This window comes from Clytia hemisphaerica, unplaced genomic scaffold (genome assembly GCF_902728285.1).
Source record: "Clytia hemisphaerica strain Z4C2 unplaced genomic scaffold, Clytia hemisphaerica genome assembly, whole genome shotgun sequence".
Taxonomy (NCBI): domain Eukaryota; kingdom Metazoa; phylum Cnidaria; class Hydrozoa; order Leptothecata; family Clytiidae; genus Clytia; species Clytia hemisphaerica.
The window spans coordinates 996,737-1,008,131 of record NW_027103512.1 but is presented as its reverse complement, the minus strand read 5'-3'; the positions used below and the strand labels follow the sequence as shown (position 1 = coordinate 1,008,131).

At 38.5% G+C, this 11,395-nt stretch overlaps 1 long non-coding RNA gene across 1 annotated transcript; it reads right to left on the bottom strand.

Moving 5' to 3' along the window:
• Window positions 1–6,143: 6,143 nt before the first annotated feature.
• Window positions 6,144–11,000, bottom strand: LOC136799265 (uncharacterized). Its single transcript, XR_010845502.1, has 2 exons — window positions 10,500–11,000; window positions 6,144–7,233 (listed from the first exon to the last, which is right to left on the bottom strand). It is a non-coding gene; the product is annotated as an uncharacterized lncRNA (long non-coding RNA).
• Window positions 11,001–11,395: the final 395 nt, after the last annotated feature.

Sequence of the window (11,395 nt, the reverse complement as noted above, 5' to 3'; positions counted from 1 at the left end):
TGTACTTTTGCGGTGTGACGGGATTGGCCCTTTTTTAGTACGGTATTACGGGATTTGACGAAAAAAGAGACGGGAAAACGGTATTTTAAAATCAGACAGTGACGGTATTTAGGCACATCTTTGCCCTGTACAAGCCGGTGTGACGGTGTTAGTATTTTTTCAATTTTCAGGATTCCGGGATTCAGCAAAAATTTTGACGGGAAAACGGTATTTCGAACCCCTACAAACCCCTATATTGTTTACTTCATAATATATTGGACGATGAAAAGGATCAGAAGGCCGTCTATGTTTGATGTGTTGTTTTTGTATGTTTTCTTAAAAATCAAGTTGCTTTTATAATAGTTTGCTGTTGTTTGTTTTGTAGCTTGTTGATGTTGTGTTGCTTCCAAGGATAAACCAATGGGCGCGGTAAGCGTTTTTACGACAGGGAACTACCACTGCCAACCTCGTTGTTTTCTTCGTGATGGTGTGTTTCCAACTGGTGTTTATTGTTGGATGTTCGATTTTTATAGAGCCAATTTTGTGACGTAACTAACACGGTGTAGAAACGTAGAAACTTCTAGAATATTCTCGAATAGATTAAAAAAATGGACTCACTTGCTAAAATAAAACCTAGTGTTTTGAGATCGCAAAATGCACAGTTAACGTAACCAAGCATTTGTAAACATTCCTTGTGAGAGTTTTTTTAATAAGTATGTTAAATGACGCGCCTTACGCGCCCACGCGCCTTTCATTTATTAATGCGCCCACGCGCCCCGCGCCTTACGCGCCTGAATTTTGACGCACCCTCTTACGCGCCTTATTATCAACGCCCCCTCAATTTTTGACGTGCCTTACAGTATTACTACCTTAAATTTTTGTAAATTTTGACGTGATTTTTATTGCCCCCCGGCACGTGAAAGGCGAATGTTCTGCAAAAAATTATTCAGTAAAAAAGACGACAACAACGGCGGTTCATTTCATTTTTTCTGATTTCTAATCCAAATTTTTTAGCATTCTCTATGAGACAGTAGTGATTTTATTTCTTTATCATTTATCATACTTATCAAAAACACTTCGTAAAAATTTATTCATAGACTCAATGACACATGGTTTTATCAATATTTCATTTTCTGGTTGAATTCTCAGTGTGTTATTTTCTTGCGAGTTCATACTTAATTAATTATGCCTTATTATTTTCCAAATTTTAGCTAAATTTTGCTTATAAGCGTTATGCTTATAAATAAGTAAGAGTGTAACGGTAGGGCGATTACTCAGGCTAAAAGTAGCATTCCTTATTAAATTATCATAAATTCAGGGCTATGGGGGCATTTATAGCGATAGTTAATGCTAGTTTAAAAATGTAATCGATTGTGGTGTACTTGGGATTATAGTATCGTCTTACAATTGATTAATTCACGGACCAAATTTCAGACTTTGTAAATTTCATGATACGAATCGAATAGATCAACCAACAAAAACCCACCCTCCCTTGGAAAAAAAATTCAACAATTTTGTTAACAATATAAGGGAAAAATAAATCAGACAAATTAATTTGGAAATTAATACTACTTGACAAAGCTTACCATGCATCTTTAAATCAATAGTTTTAAAAGTATGCTTACGCATCAGCCCTATCTGACCAATAATAATGTAATGTATACATATTCTTCCATTCTTCAAAAAGAAGTAAACTATTTTTGACAAAGCTTCGGCATCACATAATTAAAGAAATATTGTTAGGAATAGACGATATCGCGTTTAGATAAATGCAATGCATTCTGGTTTCTCGGGGACCCTCAAGGGAATTATAATCTATTCTAGATCATTATATAATCGACATTATAATTCCTTTGAGAGTCCCCGAGAAACCAGAATGCATTGCATTTATCTAAACGCGATATCGTCTATTATAGGAGATTCAGATTGAAGGAAACTAATTGAAAGTTTTGTTACGAAAATGATGCTTGTAAAAACAAGTATGCTATGTTTGATTTATGAAAAAAGTTATTACCGAAAGCCAAATTCCCTTAAATCAAAAGTTATTGATTGGTTTCTTATAAAGACGATGCTTGAAAGAAAAATAGATATGCTCACGTTAAGCACAATTCCTTCCTGGCTTTGCTAAAGAAATAATTACCGAAAGCCTAATTCCCTCAAATCAAAAGTTATTGATTGGTTTCTTATAAAGAAGATGCTTATAAGAAAAATAAATATGCTGACATTAACCTTTAGAAGCCGAGAGACGTACCACGTACGTCATATATACAGGCCGAGAGACGTACCACGTACGTTTTGATACTGGGGTCGCTTCTTTCTCTGGAAATCTTACAGTTGCTATATCTGACCATCTTCCACAATTTCTAATTTTGAATACTGACTGTGACTCTAAGTACAAACCTGAACTTCCTTTTCGTCGAGATTGGTCTAGATTTGACGAGGCTAGTTTCAAAGAAGAATTTGATAGCGTCGATTGGAATGGTCTTCTTGAAATTGAAAAGGGAAATGTTGACTCATCTTTTGATTCTTTTTTGACTCGTTTTACTTCTTTGTATGATAAGCATGTTCCTTTGAAACAGTTGACCAGACGTCAAGCTAACCTTCTACTCAAACCTTGGATCACCAAAGGTATTCTCGTCTCTATGAACATCAGAGATAGCCTTAAAACCGACTATTTGAAAGTCCCTGATTCTTCATCCGATCTTAAGAATTTTCTTCACGACAGATATAAATTTTATCGAAATCGCATTGTTTCTCTTATCCGTGCGAGTAAAAAACTCCATTATTCTCGTTACTTTTTTCAAAACTCAGGCAATCTTCGAAAATTATGGCGAGGCGTCAGAGAGATTATAGCTTCTCCTTCTTCTTCAAGCTCTATTTCTCTTAACATCAATGATTCCCTATCTTCGAATCCTGAATAAGTTTCTGAAGCTTTTAACGATTTCTTTTCAACCATTGCAGGTAAAATACGATCAAAAATTCCCTTCACACGTCATCATTTTTCAGAATGGCTGAAGAATGACAATCGAAATACCGACTACTTTCTCATTGCTCCTGCTTCTAATCTTAAACCCTCAAAAGCTCTTATTTCTCTCAGTGAAAACAAGGCTACAGGTCCGAATAGCATCCCTTATCGAATCATTTCTTCCAATTTGGACACCCTTTCTTCGATCTTTACTCGTATTGTAAATCTCTCTTTCTTTACTGGTGTCTTTCCAAGTCAGCTGAAGGAAGCGAAAGTTATTCCTGTTTTCAAAAACAAAGGTTCTCCATTCGATGCTGAGAACTACAGGCCGATTTCTCTTCTTTCTAACATTGACAAAATCTTCCAAAAACTTATGCATAAACGACTGATGAACTTTCTCGACCAATCAAATTCAATCTACCCATTACAATTCGGATTCCGATCAAATCATTCAACTAAAACAGCCCTCCTTTACTCCATCAACCAAATTCCAAGTGCTCTAGATGAAGGTAAGTATGGATGCTCAATTTTTATCGATTTACAAAAGGCATTTGATACCGTTGATCACTCTATTTTACTGTCAAAGCTAGATTTTTATGGGGTTCGTGGGAAAGCTCTTGAATGGTTTCGATCATTTCTTTTAGAAAGATCACAGTTTGTTTCAGTCTCTGGTAAAAACTCTTCTTCTAAACACATGCAACATGGTGTCCCTCAAGGTTCTGTTTTAGGCCCTCTACTCTTTCTCCTTTATGTTAATGATCTTCATATTGCTCTTTGCTATTCTCTTGTCAGTTTGTTTGCTGATGATACTATGCTCTTTTTTGCGAATGAATCTTTGAAACCCGGGGGGGGGTACTAGGTTTGCGAGGTGACGGGTATGTCCGAGCCGAAAATCGAAAATCGACCCTTTGAGAGACAAAATTTTGGTGATTTTGGGACCCTTTGAGAGACTTTTTCCTAAATTTTGGTCCATTTTTTCCAAATTTTGGTTCGATTTTCACCAAATTTTGGTCAAAATTTTTGGAAATCGTGACCCTTTGAGAGAGAAATTTTAGATTTTCGTGAATTTGGGACCCTTTCAGAGACTAACTTTTGAGGAATGAGAAAAGGTACCCTTATGGCTCGCACATACCCGGCCCCTATTTTGCCTAAGTAACCCCCCCCCCGGGCTTTGAAACCGATCGCCAAACAAGCTAATATTGATCTGAAGCTTCTTATGAATTGGCTCAAAGCTAATAAAATCTCTATAAACGCTAGTAAAACCGAGCTCTTATTATTTCGTCCAATACGTAAGAAGATCGATTACGACTTGAAAATTAAAATCAACGGGCATCGGCTCAGACCAAGCAAAGTTGTAAAATACCTTGGTGTGTATATTGATGAACATCTGAACTGGAAACACCACATCGATTTTGTCTGCAATAAACTAAAGAGAGCTAATGGAGCTCTGAGTAAACTTCTGCATTATGTCGACAAGAAAACATTAACTTCATTGTATTTTTCTCTTTTTCAATGTCACATATCTTATGCAGCGCAAATCTGGGGGCAACGCCAAACCATCCACGCCCGCCGAATTCTTATTCTTTAAAAACAAGCTCTCAGAATCATGTCTTTTTCTGACTTCCGTGCTCATTCTTTTCCTCTCTTTTTGCAGTTTAAACTTCTTTCATTTTTTGATTTTGTTAAATACCTTAACATTCTCTTTATTTTTAAACTTTTGAATCGAAAATTACCTCTTCCTCTCATACAAACTCTTGAGTACAAACGTTTAAATGATACAGACCGTCATGAAGTAATCCGTTATTGTAAGTCTGGACTTTTAAAAATACCTGAAGTAAAAACAGTGACTTATGGTAACTATTCAATTTTATACCAATCCATCTTGGTTTGGAATGAAATTCAAGATTTCGTTACTTTCGATGATTCGTCTACACTAGCATTGGATCGTCTTAAAGATTTAAGTAAATTATATTTCCTTTCCTCGTACACTTGATTTGTTTTTATTTTTTTTATTTTTTTATTTTTTTTATTTATTTATTTATTTATTTATTTTTTTTTGTTCCCTCTCTTTTTCGAGTTTGATTTTAAATTTCAATAGTTTCTTCTTTTTTTTATTTTAGTTTTTATTTTATTTATTTTTTTAAATTTTTTTCCAATTTTTCGAAAATTATTTTATAAAAAATTCATTTCACTAGTAAGAGCTTAGTAACTTTATTTTTCTTAGCTTTTCTTGTAATTATATCGTGCGGCCACCTCCTTAGTTTAGCTTTATGTCTATGAGTGTGGTCGCTAGTCTCGCTTTTTAGGACGAATAAATTACTTACTTACTTACTACTTACTCATTTCAAAGTTTAATAAAATAAAGACCAGTTTGAATTTTTCTATTCTGTAAAATTTAGCAGACAGGATAGGGGTGAAGGTTCATTCATTCAAAATTAACAACTCAGGGCTGTTTTGCCTCAGTTTTTCCACTATTCTGGTGTTTTATTGCTTGAAATTTACATGATAGAGAGTCTGTTATGATTATTGTAGTAATTTTACAGGCTTAGGGTAAGTGCAGGGCCAATTTTAGAGCAACGGGACCACTTAATTTACCTGTTGTGGCCAGAGTGTCGATTTTGGTGGAAAAGTGTGCTTCACCGAAACTTAGGTTCTGAGATGAAATGAGCTTCTTCAGCCCTGAAATTTCACACAATGGTGGCTTATAACATAAACTAAAACAAAATAATTTTTCTGGGACCAATCTTTACCTTGTACCCACTTTTTTCATTCAATTTGTCAAAAAAAAGAAAAAAAGTGAAAAAATCGTAAACATTTTGCTGTTTTGATTTGAGGCTGTGTAGTCAGGTTTAAAAGAGTGATGAGGCGTCTTTTAGGTATTATCTGAAAAAATAGATCCTTAGCTTTTCAAAATGGGTTTACTTTTTACTTAAGCTTTAGCGGTTCAGATTTTATGACATTTTCCGCGAAACCTCCATTTTCATGAAAAAAACAGCGGCAGCAGAGCGCGCTGTTTTTAAAAACAGCGGTGTCTAAAGGTTAATTCCTTATCAGTGTGACTGTTGAGTGATGAGTAGCTTAAACCTAGCTTAGTGGGGAATCCAAAAATGCGTTTTTGATGATAGTCGAAATACCCGAAAATAGTGATAAGATACCCTAAACATAAACAAGGGGAAAAAATGAAAAGGAGACAAATGTATAATTGTGAAATGAGATATCTTGACTATAAAATGAAACGTAAGAAAGTGTGTTGGTTTTGGCGTGACATTTGGGGATGCATCGAGAGATGAATCTTCTTAAAGCCTATAACCGCGGACGGTTGTGAAGACCGCAACGAGAGCCGGAGGCGTGACGTGGGTCTGAGCCTGATCTGATCTGATGTAATAGAGCTAGATGGGGTTTACGTAGTAACCCGCACCCCCCCCCCTTTAAACTGTAAGTGCTAAAGGTTCTAGCCCTCAAACTGTAAGTACTAAAAAGTTCTAGCCCTCAAACTGTAAGTACTAAAAAGTTCTAGCCCTTAAACTGTAAGTACTAAAAGGTCCTAGCCTAGAAATAAAAAACTTAAGCCTTACAACAAGAGCCGGAGCTGTGATATGTTGTTTAACCCCAAAGAGTGCAACGAGAGCCGGAAGCCGTGACGCTGTTCTAAGAGGAGTAATCAAAGAAAAAAGATAAAAAAAAATAGAAACCTTAGCCTAGAACGAGAGCCGGAGTCTCCCGTGTGACGTTGTGAAAAATAGAAACCTTAGCCTATAACGAGAGCCGGAGCCTCCCGTGTGACGTTGCTGAAAGGAGTAAAAGAAAAAAAGAACAAAAGCCTACAACAAGAGCCGGAGCTGTGATATGTTGTTTAACCCCAAAGAGTGCAACGAGAGCCGGAAGCCGTGACGCTGTTCTAAGAGGAGTAATCAAAGAAAAAAGATAAAAAAAAATAGAAACCTTAGCCTAGAACGAGAGCCGGAGCCTCCCGTGTGACGTTGTGAAAAATAGAAACCTTAGCCTATAACGAGAGCCGGAGCCTCCCGTGTGACGTTGTTAAAAAATAGAAACCTAAAAAAAAAAGGAAGGAAAAAAAGAAAACGACCCAAAAAAGAAAAACAATAAAAGAAAAACAAAACGAGCAACCTAACAAACACCTATTGATCGAGCTCAAGATGCATCCCAAACGACCTAATCCCTGGACTAAAAAACCTGTAGCGTGGAAAAACCAGGTAAAACCGCTGGGACTAGGATTGATCGAAATGACTGGCGCGCGCGTCCTCTTCCCGTCGTCGATGATGGTTGATCTGAAAATAGAAGAGAAAAAAAAAAACAGCGAAAGGAAATAAGTACAAGTAAAAGGCGCATAGGAATAAATAAGGGTGTCAGGGAGGGTGGGAGGCAAAAATATTTGTGTTGAATGCCTGAGAGGATGAGGTGAACTGAATGACTGAACTCAAACGCTACAAGTCGGAGTCCGTGGGACTGGGACGAGTAGGAGTGGGCGTGCAGTTTTAGCCCGCCATATGATGCCGGGCGTTTGACTTGCTGATTGCGGAATTAACATGAGCTAAAATTTAGCTCTAATTAATTCCTTATCAGTGTGACTGTTGAGTGATGAGTAGCTTAAACCTAGCCTAGTGGGGAATCCAAAAATGCGTTTTTGATGATAGTCGAAATACCCGAAAATAGTGATAAGATACCCTAAACATAAACAAGGGGAAAAAATGAAAAGGAGACAAATGTATAATTGTGAAATGAGATATCTTGACTATAAAATGAAACGTAAGAAAGTGTGTTGGTTTTGGCGTGACATTTGGGGATGCATCGAGAGATGAATCTTCTTAAAGCCTATAACCGCGGACGGTTGTGAAGACCGCAACGAGAGCCGGAGGCGTGACGTGGGTCTGAGCCTGATCTGATCTGATGTAATAGAGCTAGATGGGGTTTACGTAGTAACCCGCACCCCCAAGTCCACCGCCAAACCCTAAGCGCAAGCTAACAGAAGTGACTATCTTCTAAATCTATTATTTGGGTTGAAGGTCCAAAGGCCAAAGAAAAAGAAAAGGAAGGAAAGGGCTCACTAAAATATTAATAAGAGGGGAGACCGAACAACAAATTAGCAGTTCCTTATTTTGGGTAAAATGCTTCATCCTATTAGTTGCATTGCCAAAAACAACTAAGTCTGGTTAACATTGAGGACTACCCATGAACCGCTTGGCAACTTAATCCATGCCATCCCGTCTGTGAAAGGGGTTTTAAATGGACTCAGGGGTAACACAAAAGTTGCTAAGAAGGTGGTGCCTCCACCTATTGAAGCTCTGGGCCCTTGTAAAGCTGCCGATAAAGCTGGAAATCAGAATCTTCCCTCGGGCACTGAAAAAAAAAGGGGTGATTGTAACCAGGGGTGAGATGCAGATAACTTGCATTAAAGCACAGGTTGCTGGGTAGTCGAATGGGGGTTCGCTTGCAGGAGGGACAGTTTGCAAAGATTAATCATGCAGACCATGACCATTGCCTCAAATAGGGAAATTTCTATTGGCTGGTAATTAAGGAGCATAAGGAGAATTATTGGAGAGGGGAATTTGTTCAAATCTGAAATGATTAGATTAGCTAAACGCCCATTTTGAAAGAAAAAAAAATGACTATAAGTAACAGGGTAACTAAACAAATAAAAAGGAACCAGCGAAATGAATTAAAATCATTAAATAAGTTTGGGGAGAAACCAACACGCCTAAAACCCTCAAATTTTAGCCTGACAGGGGGAAAACTAAGTGTTACAGAATGACCAGTAGTTGTCTGCAACCAGCTGCTACCCACAGCACTGATGATTGAAATTGAATATCATCAGTATAAACAAAGATGCAGTAACTCGACAAAAGTTGTATAATTGGCAAAATGCAGTGGAACACCATCAAAGACCTGACGAGAGCGACAGACCAGGAAGAAAGGTATGTACGTATTTATTTGAACAGAGAGTAAAGAGGAAGTTCAGGAAGGTGGAATTAGAGGTAAACCTAAAAGAAGAAGACATAAGATCAACTACAGAGGAACCCTTGATTGGGGCAGCATGATGATTCGACTTGGGAGAGTCAAATTGAATAAGGTAGCTGAAGCTGAGACTAAAAAACAAGAGAAGGTCTAGTAAACACGTCACCAGAGCCGAGAACGTGTAGCAAGCGAAGGAAAGGTAAGAACGAAAGGTAAGAGAGAAAGAAGAGTAGCCAAATGAGAGCCTTAGGAAAATTGACACAAAACTGTTTTGTAGTGGATTATCTGTGCACGTTGACTTGAGGAAGCTTTTAGAGAAGTGTGAGCAGCAAAAGCTATGAATACTGGATTGCGAGTAAGATCAGCTTAGTCAAAGGACCTACCGGAGATGGGCCCATTGACCTTCTGCAAGACACCTAAACCTCGAGAGCATCAAAGGAAAGAGAAATTAAGTCATTAAGCACTGAAAGATCAGAAAGAAATGAGTCATTGTTCTAAGAAGCAAGAAATCCAGACACGCTAAGTAAGGTCTAAGCCACTGCAAGATGGAATGATAGACATGGTGATTGGGTTTGAAGAGCTACTGCGGAAAGTAAATAGGCTTTGAAATTCTGTATGGTTAAAGAAAGGGCAGCACAAAAGCAAATCAACTCAATATAAAATTAGCCAGGAATAGGATTTGAAGGCACAATGAGGAACCTATTAAACATGCAGGACATTGACTTGCGAATGCTGTCGGGAATACCCAAATAAGGACCAATCATTAGGTTAGACGCCAATCAGATGAGGGTGGAACATAACATTAGACTTACACATGAGATAACCCACCCGAAAGTATGAAAAACACTGACAGTGTCAGCGGAGAGATCTATAATAGTTCTAAGTAACCTCCGGTCGGGGAACAATGCAGGTTGACAAAGGCAGGAAGATAAACAAAAACCGCTAAATGGAGATACAGCTAAGTGGGTTGATATTTGAGGACCAATTACAAGGACGAATGTTAAATAAAACCAGCCCGAAGTACGCCCTCTTAGAATGACACTGACAGTGTTATACTATGCTTTGCGACGTGTACAAGAGGGAGAAAGGACAAATAATCTAATAATAATTAGGCATTTCGTTGGCTCAAAATGATGGGGGAGACTTGATTGGATTTATTAAAGAGATGTATGACGCACCATTGTCGGAGAGGGGAGGATTTGGGGACCAACTTACAGAGGGATACTTTGACTAAAACCAGTCCAAATGTACGTTCTCCTAAATGACATGCCTTGTCTTATACTGTGCCTTACCCCCATGCTATGTATACAAGTGAGAAAATCAAAACTATCTGGTAATAATCAGACATTTTGTTGGCTAAGTGTGGCGGAGACCTAATAGAGGTTGAGAAGAAAGGACACCCCATCATCAAGGGGAGGGGACATGTAATTCTCAAGGCCAAATTGAAATTTGGGAGAGGATGCTGGAATCAGTGTCTTTATGGCATTTAGTTGATGTCCTCATCGAAAATTAACGAATCTGGCGACGAATGGGCCTTCCCCAAGTGTGCAGGCAGTAAAATAATAAAAAACAACAGGCTCACCCAGGCGGATTTGCTGGATAATCTTGGGTGGAGTTAGATATAAATTTTACAGTCGTTCAGGTCCAGACGTTGTGATGAAAAAGGAATACCACAGTTAGAGATACCATTTTGGATCGTAATATGCTGACTCAACAGGATATCGGATGAGGTCGTAACTGGAACAACGGTGGGACACGGTGGTGGACATACTTTTTTGAGTGTTGGTGTGTGAGGTTCGATAGGAGAAACGCAGAATTGATAATTGAAGATGCAGTTGACGTCGTCGTGTTGGAAGTTGAAGATGAGAGCAATTTATTTCTGATTAACCAAGAAAGCAAAAATATTTGTGTTGAATGCCTGAGAGGATGAGGTGAGCTGAATGACTGAACTCAAACGCTACAAGTCGGAGTCCGTGGGACTGGGACGAGTAGGAGTGGGCGTGCAGTTTTAGCCCGCCATATGATGCCGGGCGTTTGACTTGCTGATTGCGGAATTAACATGAGCTAAAATTTAGCTCTAATTAAACACAATTCCTTACTTGCTTTGAAAAGAACTAATAGCGAGGTTAAATATCAGGTTTGCTCTAGAACACGTTTCCGTTCAGTTTCTCGTTCTAGAGCAAATCCGATATTTTTGCCCGGGGTTTGTCTGCCTAGCTTTCGGGTTAGCCTGTAGAAAAGTGCCGTAGCGCGAACGAAGGCTTCAAAAATTCGTCCGTCGTCCTGAGTTATCTACTGATACGTAACCTCAGGGCGCGTAAGAAGGTGCGTCAAAACTTAAAGGCGCGTCGAAATTCAGGCGCGTGGGCGCGTAAGGCGCGTCATTTAACAGACTCCTCATTGGACTACCCAAGCTAAAAACATTTGTACAAAGTTTCACCCTCGCGAGCCAGGGCCGATAAACGATTCTGCGACTTA